The 16,517-nt window shown below is 45.6% G+C and overlaps 1 long non-coding RNA gene across 1 annotated transcript in view; it reads right to left on the bottom strand.

Moving 5' to 3' along the window:
• LOC103181461 overlaps positions 1-16,517 on the bottom strand; it is a 71,741-nt gene that overhangs the window by 11,853 nt on the left and 43,371 nt on the right. The gene's annotated exons all lie outside the window — the stretch shown is intronic.

Genomic DNA, 16,517 nt, shown 5'->3' on the forward strand with positions numbered 1-16,517 from the left:
GGATGAGGATCTTGAAATCAATCCTCTGGGGGATGGGGAGCCAATGGAGGCGAGCGAGGGTGGGAGTGATGTGGTCCGAAGCCTGGTGCGGGACAGTACACGAGCTGCAGAGTTCTGAATGACCTGCAGCTTGTGGAGGGAGGTGGCGGGAAGGCCGGCGAGGAGAGAGTTCCCATAGTCCAGCCTTGAGGTGACAAAGGCGTGGACCAGTGTTTCAGCCGCGTGAGGGGTGAGGTAGTGCCGTAGTCTGGCGATATTCCGGAGGTGATGGAAGGCGGTGCCCGTTGTGGTGCGGATGTGAGGGAGAAAGGACAGCTCAGGGTCGAACAAAACGCCGAGGTTCCTGACTGGCTTTGAGAGGTGGAGAGTGCAGCCTTGGATGCTGATGGTGTCGGCGCCTAAGGTGCGGAGGCGCTGACGTGAGCCAATCAGGAGGGCCTCGGATAGACAGCTAGCTTTCCTGCTGCTTGTCCAGCTAGGATTACCCTCCCCGTTGGGGCTTTGGCTTGCAGGGTTAAAAGGAGCTGAATGATATTTCCTTCTCCCAGGTGACTGATCTGCCCTTCCAAGTCCTTTGAACTCGAGATGTACAATTAATTTAGGAACATAGGAGCTCACAAGCGAGAGACCTGGGTTTGATTCCCGCCATGGTGAAATGTTGGCAAGTTTCCTTACTCCATACGCTTCTGTTTACCTAGAAGTAAATAGGTACCTGCTTGTTAGGTGATTGGCGTTTTTCTGGGGTGAATAATACCTTCAAGAACAAAATTATAATAAATTGATCACTTCAATCCACGTCTCTTTGTGGGCACTGCTGTGTGCAATTGGCTGCCGTGTTTCGCCCACAAAATATACAATCAATTCACTTTGCAGTATATTCTATGAAGCTCTTTGAAATGTCTTGAAGACATGATAAGGCACTATAACAAATGCAATGCTTATTATTATTATAACTGGAGGAGGCCACTCAGCCCTTCAAGACTGCTCCATCATTTTATTAGATCACTGGAGATCTTTTAATCCCATTCTCCTGCTTTTTCCACCAATACACTTTTAATGTCAGCATGGATTAGTCGTAGCACTCATGCCTCCAACTCAGAAGGCTGTGGGTTAAAGCCTCATGTTGGAACTTTGAGCTCACTGTCCCGCCTGACACTCCCGTGCAGTATTGAGGGAGTGCCAGAAAGTCTTTTGGATGAGAAATTAAAGTAAGGTCTCATCTGCTTGATCAGATAGACGTTTTAAAGATCCCGTGGCATGATTCAAAATAAAAGGGAGTTTCTCCCACTGTCCTGGCCAACAATCTCACAGATAAAATTGGTCATTTAGTTCAAAGCTGTTTGTAGGAGGGACACTGCTGTGTGGAAATTGGCTGCTGAGTTCATCTACAATATGTACAGTTCACTATACTTTACTGTGCACCCCGTTTTCTTCGTTCTGCATCAGATTTTCACAACTTCTTTGTTATAATAACCCCTTGTTATTTGCTGTTGCAGATGAGTCAAGTGTAACAATGTCTAATATCAGTAACTTCCTCCTCACTGTATCTATGTTACAGAAGATGTCTCACTGATCATAGCAACGGATCATTATCTGCCATGAAAATGATGGCGCTCAGTCACACCGATTCTCTGGATGTTTAAATACAGTTAAAACACTTGTACTGAATACAATGAAGTCCTTCTAAACACAATTATCATCATTCTTCCACATGTTTCAGTTGTTGGTCAGTGCACTGTAGAAAGAAAAACATGAGGGTAACATGACTTTGTGAACATCGTGTCTTTTGAGGTGCAGATTGGAAAGTCTTGGAGCCCAAAACAGGAGCCCACCATAGAGCAGAATAACGCCCATTGCTTTGATGCCTTCTTATATCAGACACTGGCTTCACCTCATACACTTTATGGCACTTTATCAGCAGACTTGGAAACAAGCCTGGATCCTCCAGAGAAAGAACATTTTGGTCTTTCTGCTTGTCCTGATAACAGCCTGTACACTTTGTCAAGGGGAAAACAATGGGGGCGGCTTGAAACATTCTGTACGTACTTACTAATCCATAGAGTAAGAGGTTCTGCTGGCTTGTCATTGCTCTTTCGGTGATTTAAGCAGTTGAGCACTGAGGATCACGGTGAGTGCTCATTGACAGAGATTACTTTGTTAGTAAGTTGCTCTCACCAATAACAGAAAACAAATTACATTGATTTCAAGACCCTCTCACTCAAACCGCTTCACACCCTTGCACCTCCCTTCCCTTCTAACTTCCTTTCTCCCCATTCCACTACTAGCTGCCTCTGCTCGGCTGGCTCTAGCCTCCTCATTGTCCTACATCCCCTCCGGTCCACCATCAGCGGCCGTGCTTTCAGCCACTATGCCCCAAACTCTTTTCCTCAATCCCTTTGTCTTGCCCCTTCCTTCCCCTCTTTTAGATCACTCAAGACTGGAAACCTTCCTCTTTGACCATGCTTATGGTCACCTCTTCCCTCCCCGTGGCTTGGTGTCAGGCTCTGCCACTGTTAAGCACTCTGAGTGCTGCTCACGTGAAGGGCACTATATAAATGCAAGTTGTTGTTGTTGACCTCTTTAATGTTACTGTTTATTACACTCTGACAGCCTCCCCTTTGCTCTGGCTGCTCCATGGATACACCCTGCGCTTCTCTGCTTCTCTCTGTGAATGTAGCAAATTGGCCGTCCTGGGTTTAGAAATAATCATGAAAAATCATAATAAGACTATCCTCCTTGGGGGGAGGTAAGTAGGGTCTCCTTGGAGCTGAACTAGCTCGAAAGTGACATGCCTGGCAATGGAATGTCAGAATCAAGCCAGCCTCTGTAGTGGTCTCGATGTAGTTCCTCAGCCAGGCGAGTCCACAGTATTACAGGGCACTGCTAATGACAGCACTGGCTCATTGGCAGAGCTTGAATTGCAGACCAGTCACTGGGGGCAGGGAGTATTCCCACTCAGCTCCTATTAACCCTGCAAGCCAAAGTCCTCTTGGTTAGTAGGGTGGTCCTAGCTGCACAAGCAGTGGGAAAGCTTGCCAGATAGTGCTCTCATTAGAAGCTATGCAGTTTTGGCTGATTAGACTCCAACAGTACCTCAATACACACTTTGGATCCTGCCAACCTGTGCCTCATACCTTCTGGAATTAGGTAAACAGGATGTATCCCTCCAGGGAGAGAGAGAGCATTCCATTCTAATAAATATCTCTGGAATTTTCACGTGTTGATGGGATACATGGAATTCTCAGCTTGGACTGAATACTCTTAAGCATGGAGATGAGTTCCACATGTATCAGACACCTGGCTGACCAAAAAACATGATAAACAACATGGTCTTATGTAATGTGGAATTATATGAAGTTATAAAATTATATATTATAAAATATATCTCCAGTGTATACTGTACCTCCTGTGTATACTGTAATAAAATCTTTTTGAGCTTCTGTTTCTCGCAAGCTCTGGTCTCAGTGGACTCTGTAAATATGTGTTTCCCTTTTACTATGTTGTAATTCCCGGAGTTATAATGAATGTTTCTCTGTTTGGCGAGCACGGTTGTTCCTCTGCTATTGATGTGTTCCAGGGGCAGCCAGTATTTACATACTGCGACGCTGATGAAAACCATCATTCAAATTTAGTCCTTTTACAAAATTTTGTTTTGCTGCCTACATTTACTACCTGGCTCAGTTGGTAAGACTTTTGCCTCAGAGTCAGTAAGTTGTGAGTTCAAGCCCCAAGTCTGAATTTTGAACTCACATAGTCTAAGCTCACACGCCACCACAGTGTTGGCGGTGTGTTGAAGTATTCGAGGTGCCATCCTTTGGATGAAATGTTAAACTGAAGTCCCGACTGCCTGTTCTGGTGGACATTGAAGATCCCATTGCACCACGATAAGTGACAAAATTGGTACTTTCTTCTGCTGTTTGTGAGGTATTGCTGTGTGCAAATTAGCTGCCAGGTTCAAATATAGCCATTACACTTTACAGTGTAGTGTAGGAAAGTGGGAAGTGCTTTGAGACTTCTCAATGACGTTGTAAGGAACTAAAACTAATATAATGATCATTGATATTATTATTAATCAATCCCAAAAAGGTGACTAGTAAAGATTGCATTTCGTCAGCAAGCAGCCTGTATTTGTAACTGCCACACGCCGTTTAACCCAGGATGAGAAGTGAAACTTCAGAGAATCTGTCTATTCGCATATCACCGCCTCATCAGGAATGACTGAAAAGCATCCTATAAATATTAGTACAACGATGAAATTAGTAAGTGCTTCTGGTATCCACTGAGGTCACTTTCCCAGGCAATATATTTTGCTGAACACACAAGTCATAAGACATTATTTGCCGACACAGGGACATAGAGTGGCAGATGGATGGGACACGGCCATAACCAGGCAGATTGATGAGGGCGTTCTTAACACATGAAGGAAACAGATGAAGAGTTTGGAGCTTGACAAAATCGATCGATTTGGATAGTTTTTCTGAGGCTGGGCTGAGTCAGGGCAGAGGCATGTCAGGAATGTGCGGCTAACTGGAAGCAGTACAGAGGGGCTCAGGGAGAGTCGTCGCCAGCGAGAAGCAGATGGTCCCTGGTCTATCTTTCCTTTGCTTTGTTTGTTTGTTCCCTGGAGTCAGTACAAGGGTTATCAAAGCCACAGTGATGTGAAAAGCCACTGGCCCACTGTTTGAACATGATCAAGAAAAACACATACAAAAAGCAGAGCTTCACTGTCCTGACACAGGATACTTTCCAAACATAATAATAGACAGAGGGTTGGAGAAGACACATTTGTGAGACTTTCTGTTGCAGGGCAGCACTTTAACTCCGGGAACTGTAACATAATGTTACATAATTCTTAGAAGTATCGATTATTTCAAAAGCAAATTCGATGGATTTCTTTTAGGAAATGATTCTATGAAATAATATCTCAGGATACAGTATATAATGTATATGTAGGTGTCATTTTAGTTGAGCGTCCGTCCCAAAGTGAAGGGCCACAGGTTTATGTGAACATTACATCACCTCTGTTCATCATACAAAACAGCTTGGAATCCTGTAGCTCAATGTTTAGAGCACTTGCCTTGCAAGTGAGCAGACCTGGCTGCTGCGAATCGCTCACAAAATTCACAGTCAAATCACTTTACAGTATATTCTGTGACAAGCTTTGAGACGTTTCAAAGATGTGATAAAGCGCTATATCAAATGCAAGGATTATTATTATAGTTTGGGACATGACATGTGCAAGCAACTGCCAGGATGGTGGAAGGTGAACTGGTTGGACCTTGGTCTTCTTTCGTCTAGCAATTCCTAAGCTATTACTGTGTAGGCCCTACACAGCAAATGACAAAGTTCCATATGGGATGCTTTTATCCTCCCGTTCCCACTCTCCTCAGCCCCACCTATATATTCCCACCTTATGGTGAGACATATGGTTTCTGTAAAGCATAGCAAGATGCTTTTCTTCATGAAAGCGGCTGTTATACAGGTTCTTTTCACCTGTGTTTAAGAGAACGTTAAAGATGACAGAATTAATGACAAATTTAGCCAGATGGATTGAAAACTGGCATCCATAAGAGCAGTCACTGCGTGCGATAGTTTTTTTGCGGATTTTTTTTTGGTCGGCCGAGTGTCTGACACATACAGAAACCTATCACCATTCTTAAAAGTATCCAAACCAGACTGAAGAGGAGGTGACCACATATATTTGCCACTGACAACCATGGAAATTCCCGTGTATTGGAATGGAATGCGCACTCTCTTCTTGGAGGGATGCATCCTGCTTATCTAATTCCAGAGAGCATTAGGCTCAAGTTGGCAAGAGCCAAAGCTTAGGGACCCCAGAGTGTGCATTGGGGGCACTGCTGGAGTTTAACAAGCTGATAGTATTTTGCAGGGAGTGCTCTGAGGTTTTTCAATGTCATAGTTGTTACAAAAATGCAATTTGTTATTCTGTCCTAAAGTGGACGGACGTGGCATACATACTGTGAATGTATGTGAACATGGCAGCCAATTGACCCACAAACAACCATGAAATAGGACTCGCCAAGTTATCCTTCAATGGCATTGAAGCGGTCACTTCTTCTCCTTATGCAGGCATTTTATTTGTTGTGTTTCATTGTCAGTTTGGCATAGTTGGTAACACTTTCATATTTGGGTCAGAAGGTTGGGGGTGCAAATCCCACATGCCGCATTTTGAGGTCAGAGTCTAAGCTGACACTCCAGTGCGGTGACCCCTCCCTCCTCCTCACGTGGGCTTTCTGTTCTCCAGTGTGAGAACTGTCATGGTCGAGCAGGCACTTCTGCTGCTGAAACCATCCCACGGTCACATCACCTGTGTTCCCAGCTCATCCAGCCGGGAGCGTACTCTCACACGCCCCCGCGCCCCCCATCCCTCCCCACCCTTGTTGCCAAGCCTCTCCATTGCCATCCCGCCCCCAGCGATTGGGTAGGTCAGCAGTATGTGACGAGTGGGGGTTATCACCACTGATTAATAGTTCGGTAACCTTGACGATCGCTGGGAGTCTTGGCTGCCTGATCCCTGTCTCATTTTACACACGGGAGATGTTCACTTTCCGTGACCAGTCTGAAAGCTCCTAGTGCCTCCTCCCACATGGGCTAGTAATTATATTACCTAATAAGTCAGCTAGCAACGTGCGACCACAACTCCCCCTGGCCCCTCTCCCCCCCAAACCCCTATGTCATGTTCTTGCTGGTCAGATAATGTTTGATAATGGTCTCTCATTTTAGAAAATCATTGGCTGCCCTTATGTTTCCAAGGAACTTTGAAGGGGTGTGGGAATCGGACAGTGTAATGGGATCACATAATAATCATAATCATAATAATCCTTGCATTTGGTATAGCACCTCATCATGTCATCGAAACGTCTCAAAGTGCATCACGGGATATACTTTAAAGTGTAGTGATTGTGTATTTTGTGAGTGAACGTGGCAGCCAGTTTGCACACAGCAATGTCCCACAAACAGCCATGGAGCGAGTAACCAATTTTATTTGGGGGAATGTAGGCCAGGACACCAGAAGAAATTCCCTTCTCTTTTCGAGCAGTGCCATGGAATCTTTAACATCCACCTGAACAGGTAGACAGGGCCTTCGATTATTAGTGTCTCATGGGAAGAGAGACACCTTCGACAATGCAGGACACGTTTAAAATTAGAGAATTAAATTTTTTTTGCTACAGCAAAATAATGGCAACAATGCTACAGATAACCTGCAGACAACGAGCTCTGGGAGTGGTCTCATCCTGCTGTAACTGGACTCGGGACTGGAATGGGGGAGGGTGGGATGTTGATAGCTGTTAATAGCTTTTCTGCTGCTTTGCTGTTTCGCTTCAGTCATGAGCATGAGGTCCGACAGTCCAGGTAAACAAGACCCCGAGCCACCTGACTTCACTCATTGCAGCAGAGTGGAGCAGATAAGAACCTGTCACAATGCCCAGGGTTGTGGTTTGAGCTGCTCAGAAGGCATGGCCGGGTATGTGACCCCACGAGAGATAACTCTCTTGGTTCTCAATCTGCGTTGTATTATGCTTGATCCTCAGGGAGAGAAAGAAGTTAAAATAAATGCCTCTGAAGAGGCTTATCAGGAAACCTTTGAAGCTCGGCAGGATAAATCCCATAATAAACAGCTGCAGTATAAAACTTCTGCCCCGGTGCGTGGGCAGTCTCTGACCTGCTGTTTACAGAGCTGTCCCGAAATGTGTGCTGATCTCAACCTAATCCTGCTGAACACAACCAAGAGGGTAATTGTGCCTCATAAACAGATGGAAATGTTAAACTGCGTGATTATTATAGTCGGTTAAATTCACTCGGAGCTCAGAAGCCGGTTTCATGTAGTTCTTAAAAGGATATTAAATTCATGCTCAATTGAAGAACTCTGTAATTCTGCGGCATGTTAAATTTTAAGGCCGAATGGTCTCACAGGCTAAGACTAGGGGGAATTTCGGGCCTTCCTTGCTCAGCATCCGACCCCAATGCTGTGAAGTGCTCCGAGACATAATCCCATGTGATGGACGTTATATAAACGTAAGTTGTTGTTGTTGTCATAGGTTTAACACTGTAGTGATCCCTATCTGCAGGTAAACTAGACATTCTAAAGAATTAGAGACAATTACTGCAGAGGGACGGAGGGTTTTGGACCTACTGAAATACTACTGTGTGTAATTGGATGCCGTGTTTCGCCCACAAAATACACAATCAATTCAATTTACAGTATATTCGGTGAAGCGCTTTTGAGATGTCTAGAAGACGTGATAAGGCATTATATCAGATGCAAGGAATATTATTATTATAACTTGAATTATATAGTGCTGCATATTCTGAATTTTACAATAAAAGTAATAATTGGTATAGAACCTGTCACGTCAGGAGGATGTCTGAAGGAGCTTTATGGGATATTTTGTCAAGTGAATAGACTGTGTTTTGCTGGCAAGACACGAGCAGCCAATTGCACACAACAATGTCTCACAAACAGCCATGGAGTTATTGACCAATTTTATTTAGTGTTGACTATGACACCGGGAGAAACTCCCATGGGAATAGTGCCATGGGAACTTTAAAAACAACAACAAAATTACATTTGTAAAACCTCCTGAACAGGCAGACAGGACCTCCATTTAACGTCTGATCTGACGAGCAGGTACATTGGTGAATGCCGCACAGGCTCTAAATCCACTCACAACCATGGTGATGGACATAAGCCAAACACCATCTACTGCTAAGGATGACTTGGTGTTATTTCAGAATGGGATAACGTCAAATCAAATGGTCACTATCCATCTCCAGTTCCAGCGCAAGATTCACATGGAAGAGATAATTATTCCATTTTGCAGGTGACACAAGTCAAGCCTGAAATAATAAGGCTCCTTTTGCCACAGCTCAGAAGACCCCACATTCTTGATAATGACCATTATATAAGCACATTGTTGATAACCTCATCAATATACCCAGTCATTCTTTGCCTCTTTATGCAGAGGGTGGCTTAGGGTTATTGAAACCCTTGGCTGCCAACCCCTTTTTGAGGCAGAGTCCATCAGGTATTTTTTAACAACGGAAATTTTACAGATTCTGGAAAAAGAGGAATATAAAAAGCTGTGGGGAGTGAGCAGGAGAATGGGATCCCCAAGTAGGCTGTTAAAGTGGATCACGGGAAGGAAGACATCAGAGCCGATGTGATGGGCTGTGTTTCCGTGCTGTAACATGCACGATTTGATCACTTGTAACAAACATCCATGCTCCTCTGCTGCCCCCCTCAACCCTCACAATGTGCTTATATTATGATCATTATCAAGAATATAATGTTGTCAAGCCTTCGATCTTGCCAACCTGCCCTTAATACTCATAATTCAGTGGTCTGCGTGCCCTGGGGAGAGAAAGTGTATTCCATTCTAGACACAAGGAGATTTCCATGCATAAGTAATAATAATCCTTGCATTAGGTATAGTGCATTAGAATGGTGGAACACGCTCAAGGGGCTGAACTCCTGTTCCTATGCATTTCATGCTGGAAAGATGTCCCAAAGGCTTCAAAGGATTTACTGTAAAGTGCAGTGACTCTGTATTTGTAGGCAAACGCAGCAGCCCAATTATGCAAGCAATGTCTCACAAACAGCCATGGGGTGAGTGACCAATTTTTATTTGGGGGAATTGTTGACTAGGACATGGGGGGAGAAACTCCCTTCTCTTTTTGAATAGTGGCGTGGGATCATTAACTTCCACCTGAACAGGCAAATGGGACCACAGTTTAATGTCTCATCCAAAGAACGTCACCTTTGACAATGCAACGTTCCATCCAGTCCTGCATTAGAGTGTCAGCTGAGACTGTGTGTGTTTTAAGTCTCGATGTGGGGCTTCAAGCCAAAACCTTCTGACCCAGCGACAAGAGTACTACCAACGCAGCCAGGCTAACATAACAACAACACATTACATTTGTATAGCGCCTTCCAAGTCAGAAGTACATCCCAAGAAACTGGAAAGTCAGGGATTTGTACCTGAGCAGGGGATTGGGATCAGGAGTGGTGGAGGGCAGGATGGGTGGGGTAAGAGGGTGGCTGAAAGCGCGGTCAAAGGGGAGGTTCTTGAGACATACCTTGAAGGAAGCAAGGGAGGAAGCGAGGCGAAGGGACCATGGGATAGAACGCCAGAGGGTAGGGGCAGAGAGGTTGAAGGACCGACGGCTGATGACAGAACGGGCCGGAGTAGACTAGAGTCTGCTGAGCAGAGGGAGTGGACAGGCTGCTATGGGGTTAGCAGGTCACACAGAGGTACAAAGGAGTGAGGTCGTGGAGGGCTTTGAAGGCAAGGACTCTATCATCTGGGGTATGGGGAGCCAGTGGAACCAGGTGAGGTTGAAGGTGATAGGGTAATGGAGCCTGGTGCGGGAGAGGACATGAGCTGTAGAGTTCTGGGCTTTGTGGACAAACTTTCTTAACAGCTGGCCTCTGAGAAGTTTGCCTCTGATAAGACATGTGGGCTATGAGTTGGTGGCATAGATACATAGATGGCGATAGGTAATAATCAATAATAAAAGTCCTTGCATTTTATATAGCGCCTTATCACGTCATTGAGACGTCTCAAACTGCTTCACATGATATACTGTAAAGTGGAGTGACTGTGTATCTTGTGGGCGAAATGTGGCAGCCAATTGCGCACAGCAGTGTTTCTCAAACAAGCATGGAGTGAGTGATCAATTAGTGAGGTGTGCTACATGTGGCCAAAAATAAAAGCGTTGACGGATATGACAGGCCGGGTCCCATATACATGCTACCCGTAGTCAGACTTTGTTACTGCTTCTGTTATTGTCAGTAACGTCTTGGCCACAGGGTGAGGACCTTGTGTACAGTGGCCGAGTGACATAGCTGTGAGGGCCAAGTATAAACAGCAGTGAAGGATTTGTACTGGGGGTGGGTGGTCTAATTGCAAATCAGATTAATCAGCAGGGTACACCACAAAGCCTTGTGGACAAACATTTACTCTTTGTTAACAGCCTGCGAGAAGTTTGCCTCTGATAAGACGCAAGGGAGCTACTCATGGCATGTGCTGTGCATTAAAAGGAGGGCTTACTTCAGGGATTAATTAACAGTAGCGGAGGTGTCTGGTTTTACTTAAATAATCTTTGCATTTGATTTTTTTTGGTCAGCCGGGTGTTTGACACATGCGGAAACCCATCACCGTGCTTAAGATTAACCAAACCAAGCTGAGAATTCCACACATCCCACCTACACATAGAAATTCCAGAGATAGATTATTGGAATAGAATGTGCACTCCCTCCCTGGAGGGACGCATCCTGCTTACCTAATTCCGGAAAGTATTAGGCGCAGGTTTGGGGATCCCAGAGTGTGCGTTGGGGTACTGCTGGAGTCTAACCTACAGAATTTTATCACTTAGTCCAGATGTCTCGCAGAATTTTATTGTGAAGTGTAGTGACTGTATATTTGAAGGTGAATGCAGAAGCCAGTTTTGGGCATGGCAATGTCCTGCAAACAGTCATGAAAGTGAATGACCAATTTTTTGTCTGGGAGATTTTGCTGGCCAGCACATTGCGAGACAGGAACTCCTTTCTCTTTTCGAATTGTACCATAAGATTTGGGATGTCCTCCCGACGTGAAAGGAGCTCTATAAATGTAATTTTGTTGTTGTTGTTGATGAGATCTTTCATGTCCGCCTGAAGAAGCCTGTGATTAACATCCCATCCAAAGGTCAGCACACTCCCCCAACACCCACCCCAACCAACACTACATTGGAATGTCATCATAGACTGTGACATATTGACATATTCACTGTTTCCCGATGTGAGACTCCAACCCACGATATTTTGAATCTATTTGTTTCTTAGGTACATCTGAGAGCCAAAACCCAGAGCCCAGAACTAACTCTGATCAATTTCCCTTACCCAAGACTATCCCCAATCACCGCATTATCTTTATCCAGGCTGATGAAGGGTTGTGGACCGGAAACGTTGACTCACATTCCTTTCTCCATAGAGTTTTCCCACCTCTCTCTGTTTTTGTTTCAGATTCCAGCATCTGCAGTATTTTGTGTTTTGTTCATGTTTGACTCACTGCCACTTCTCTTCTAGGAATGCCTACACCGAAGAGGTTCTGCACTTCTCTTTGACGTGACTTTCGTTCCTCCCTTTTACCCTGCTCCCCCTCCTTACTATCTGTTCCCCAGTTCTGATGAAGGGTCATGGACCCGAAATGTTGACTCACTTTCCTTTCTCCATAAATGCTGCCTGACCTGCTGAATTTTCCCAGCTCTCTCTGTTTTTGTTTCAAATTCTAGCATATGCAGTATTTTGTGTTTTGTTTATAATATAATCCTTGCATTTGATATAGCGCCTTATCACGTCATTGAGACATCCCAAAGCACTTCATAGAATATACAGTAAAGTGAATTGAGTGCATATTTTGTGGGTGAAACCCAGGAGCCAAGTAATGTCCCATAAATAGTTGAGGATTGAGTGACCAAATTGTTATTTTTTATTTTATTTTTTTGAAGGGCTTATTCCCTTGGAAAGTGATACGCCAATCGACTAACACCTGGGTTCCTACTTACTGCCAGGTAAACAGAGGTATGCGGAGTAAGGAAAGTTATCTAAGGTATCACTCTGCCCGAGAATCAAACCCGGTCAACTGCACCTCTCTGCCTCCACCCTTGACTCCAGGACCACTGACAGACATCAAATCCTGGATGAGAGCTAACTTTCTATAGTTGAACATCAACAAGATCGAGGCTCTCCTGATTGGCTCCCGTCAGCGCCTCCTCACCTCAGGCGCTGACAGCATCACAATCCATAGTTGCACACTCCACCTTATTAAGGTAGTCCGAAACCTTGGGGTCTTGTTTGCCCCTCAACTATCCTTTCTACTCCACATCCGTGCCATGACCCGCTCTGCCTTCCCCCACCTCCGTAACATCGCCCGGCTCCGCCACTGTCTCATACCATAGGCCACCGATTCCCTCATACCCACATTCATTATATTGGGCTTGGCTATGCAAACTCCCTGCTTGTCGGCCTCCCTAACGCCTCCTTCCATAGGCTGCAGATCATCCAGAACTCTGCAGCTCGTGTCCTCTCCCGCACCAGGCCCTGTGATCCTATCACCTCCATCCTCCCCCGACTCCATTGGCTTCCCATCACACAGAGAATACATTTCAAGATCTTGGTCCTCACCTTCAAAGCCCTCCATGGTCTTGCTCCCCCCTACCTCTGCAACCTCCTAACCTCCTATTATCCTGTCCGCTCCCTCCGCTCAGCGGGCTCCGGCTTGTTTCACATCCCGCCGCGTTGCCCACCACACCATTGGCAGGTGGGCCTTCTGCCACTCTACCCCCACCTTCTGGAACTCCATCCTGCAGTCCCTCCGCCTCGCCCCTTCCCTTGCCTCCTTTAAGACCCATCTCAAGACCCTCCTCTTCGACCATGCTTTCGATCACCCTGCTTCCCCTCCTGCGTTCACCCTCCTCAATCCTGACCCCAGATCGGGTCCGAAACTCTGACTGTCCAGCGCCTTGCGACATCCTCCCGATGTGAAAGGTGCTATACAAATGTAATAATAATAATTATAATAATCCTTGCATTTGATATAGCGCTTTTCACGTCGGAAGGACGTCCCAAAGCGCTTCACAGAAGCGAATTGACTGTATATTTGTGGGCGAACGCGGCAGCCAATTGCGCACAGCAATGTCCCACAAACAGTCGTAGATTGAAAATGACCAATTTATTATTGTTTTTGGTTTTGGAGGGAATATTATTAGGCTCTGTGTGGAGTAAGGAAACTTGCCCAAGGTTTCGCCCTCTGCCTAGAATTGAACTCAGGTCTCTCACTTGCAAAGCAAGTGCTCTAACCACTGAGCTACAGGACTCCAAATGTAATTTTGTTGTTGTTGCTGTTGTCTTCTTGCTTGTGCGGCAAGTGCTCTAACCAATAAATTACAAGACTCCAAGGTCTGACTAGGGGTACCATATACAAGTTTGTAAGCACATTTCTTTCACTTATATTAGGACGCGGGCAGGGAGACTATATGGTCCAGGCCATTTCAGAGGGTATTGTGAGCCAGCTACACAGTGTGGGACTGGAGTCACACGCAGGCCAGACTGAGTAAGGATGGCAGCTGTCCTTTCCCTGAAGGACAACAGTCAGCCAGTTGCGGTTTTCGAACAACCTGGCAGCTTTGCCGCTATTTCTCTTTGGCACCGGCTCACATCACCAAATGGTTAGAATTCAAAATACACTACCGTGGTGGGATTTACAGCAAATAATCCTTTTGATTTGATGCAGCGCCTTTGACAACAACAACCACAAGATTTCATTTATAGAGCGCCTTTCATGTGGGGAGGACATCCCAAGGCCAGGGTGAGGGGAGGGAAGGGAGGGAGCGAGAGGGGAGCTGAAGGCACGGTCGAAGAGAAAGGTCTTGAGACCGGCCTTGAAAGAGGAAAGGGAGGAAGCAAGGCAAAGGCACTGGGGGATGGAGTTCCAGAGCCTAGGGGCTGACGTCAGCAGGACGTCTCAAAACATTTCACGGGATTTACTTTGGCCAATTTTATCTTGGGGATTGCTAAATCTTGTTTATGCCTTCCTCTTCAAGCACGCTTGCGGTCACCTCCTCCCTACCTCCAGCTCGGTGTCAGGCTCTGCCACTGTTAAACACTTGCTGTTATACAGTGGACCATTCAAACACAATTCTAACTCCAAATTAAGGTTTTTAACACCTCATCCTCACCATTGTTTTAAAAGTTGAGATTGTGCAGAAATCTGCGCTGAGATGACTGCACTCACTCTCAGACTTGCCCTGAGATGGGCTGAATGGCCTCCTTCTGCGCTCTAAATTTCTGTGACAATTTTAATTGAAACTTTAATTTTTCATTTTATTACAATTTTCATTACAATTTTAATTGAAACTTTAATTTTTCATTTTCCAACTGCATTATATAAGCAACAAAACCAATGACTGAAATTGCGGCAAGCGATTAAATTCTGGCATTAGCAGCTAATAGTTACAAATTCTGCACAAAAAACATGATCTGATATTCTGAATATGCCATACAGGCAATGATATATAATATTGGGATTGTTATAAATATCTCAACTAAGAAGATGGTGTGCACCGATGGGAACTGATGGGGTGGGGGGAGTTAAAAGTTGAAAGCCGAACACCCCTTCCCCCTTATATTCTGTAATGGGGCAGAGAGAGGGGAACTATACCCAGACCTAAGGTGAGATGGAGATCTTAAGAGAGGGTGGGATTGGGAACCAGAGGGAGAGAGGGATGGAGATCCAGAGGAAGGGTGAGATGGGGATGTAAAGGGAGGGTGGGATAGAGACCCAGGTGGATGGAGATGTAGACTCCCTGCCTGAATCCTTCTACCTTGCGCCCTCATTCTCCTTCATCAGATTGCATCTGAAGACCTTCCTCTTTGACCATGCTATGGTTACCTCCCTTCTCTCCACAGCTCGCATCAAGCTCCGTCTCTGTTAAGCGCTCCGAGATTTTATCTGTGTGAAGATCGCTATATAAATGCAAGTTTGTTGTTGTTATAGAGGGAGGTTAGGAAGGTTAGGATGCGGGTCTAGAGCAGTGTGGAGATGTGAAGGAAGGATTAAGTCAGCAGAGAATCCTGACTGTCAGAGGACTTAAGTTGTATTGTAATCACATGTTAATACTTGCTCCATACCTGTTGCCTTTAACCACACCCTATGTTCAGTGTGAGTGCCAGTCAGTCCAGGAAACCAGCCAGCCTCTCCCGGGTATGGAGAGAACCTTGGCTGTGTTTCACTGTGTGCCTGACAGCTCGGACACCCAGTGGCTCTGTGAAGAGAGGTTCTCCCCACGTAAAATGCAAATTGTTGTTGTTGTTGACAGAGGGCTGCTCATATATATATAGGAACATAGGAACAGGAGTAGGCCATTCAGCCCTCAAGCCTCTTCCACCATTCTGTTAGATCTGGCTGATCTGTACCTCAAAAAAACAGCATCAGGGCACTGCTGATGGCACAGCCACAGCCTGGCTCATTGGCAGACCAGCAACGGGGGTAGGGAATCCTCCCACTCAGTTCCTGTTTACACTGAAAACTAAAGCCCTAACAGGTAGGGTTGTCCCAGCAGGATAAGCAGCGGGACAGCTTGCCTATCAATGGAAATCTATGTGGTTTTAGCTGGTTAGACTCCAGCAGTACCCCAACACACACTCTGTGTCTGGGGACCCCAAGCCTTGGTTCTTGCCAATCTGCATCTAGTACTTTCCGGAATTAGGTAAGCAGGATGTGTCCCTCCAGGGAGAGAGTGCACATTCCATTCCAACAATTTATCTCTGGGATTTCCATGTGTAGATGGGATGGATGGAATTTACAGCTTGGTTTGGATACGCTTAAGCATGGGGATGGGTTTCCTCATGTGTCAGACACCCGGCGGAACCCCAAAGAAACAATATGAGGTTGGCGCAGTCAGGTCCCCAGTCTGTAGCTGTCTGCTCTCTGAGGCAACAAGAAAATCAAAGCGGA

This window comes from Callorhinchus milii, unplaced genomic scaffold (genome assembly GCF_018977255.1).
Source record: "Callorhinchus milii isolate IMCB2004 unplaced genomic scaffold, IMCB_Cmil_1.0 Scaffold1, whole genome shotgun sequence".
Classification (NCBI taxonomy): Eukaryota; Metazoa; Chordata; class Chondrichthyes; order Chimaeriformes; family Callorhinchidae; genus Callorhinchus; species Callorhinchus milii.